The following is an 873-nucleotide window of genomic DNA, read 5'->3' as shown; positions in this document are numbered from 1 at the left end:
GTTTGTTGCGCTCTCTCCGCAAGGCTGGACCTTACGTCACGTCATCGCTGCCACAAGCGGGCCCCGCCCCCTTATTTGCATAATGCAAAATTGCGCAACGCCCACTTTCAATATAGTGGAAATAATTAGTAACAATGTTGAATTAAAGAAACTTTCATATGTGTAATGCTTATTTAAAATACATAACGTTAGGGCTTTAGAGATGAACGTCTCAAGGTAGTAGTTATTTATGATAAATTGTGGTAATAAGTTTAAATACATTTAAGCATTTAACATTTTAACGATGAACTATATATTTTTCTGCCGTCTTCATTTATTTTTTTTGCTCGCGGCACAGTGTTGTAGCGCGTGGAGTTGTTATGTAACAGCACGAGCCTTGTCCCCTACCCTTCACCACACAGTGGTGCATTTCATCACAAAATTAAATGGTAAAAAAGAAAGAAAGTATATAGAATAAGTTTTATTTTGAAAAAGATCATAATCATTTCTGGCAGGACTTTGATGACAATTAAAACACATTTCAACCTCAATTCCTTTGCTATAGCACTTAAATAATTGATTATTTATTCATTTTTTATCATCAATATAAATTAAAACCAGTAGAATAAATAATATCATTATGTTTAAATATTAATTAAAAGTAAATAAATAAACTGCAATAAGCTGCCATAATGTAATAACATCACCAGTGTTGGGGAAAGTTACTTTTAAAAGTAATGCATTACAATATTGCGTTACTCCAAAAAAAAGTAACTAATTACGGTACTTAGTTACTTTTAATGGAAAGTAATGCGTTACGTTTCTTTTGCGTTTCTTTTTAAATCTGGACAGGGCTTGCTTGTTTGTTTAAAAAAAAAAAGTTATATTTTTGGC

The sequence above is a fragment of the Sinocyclocheilus grahami genome, unplaced genomic scaffold, assembly GCF_001515645.1.
Source record: "Sinocyclocheilus grahami isolate Dianchi unplaced genomic scaffold, SAMN03320097.WGS_v1.1 scaffold1186.1, whole genome shotgun sequence".
Lineage (NCBI taxonomy): Eukaryota > Metazoa > Chordata > Actinopteri > Cypriniformes > Cyprinidae > Sinocyclocheilus > Sinocyclocheilus grahami.
The sequence above is the reverse complement of the archived record's forward strand: the minus strand, read 5'-3'. Positions refer to the sequence as shown.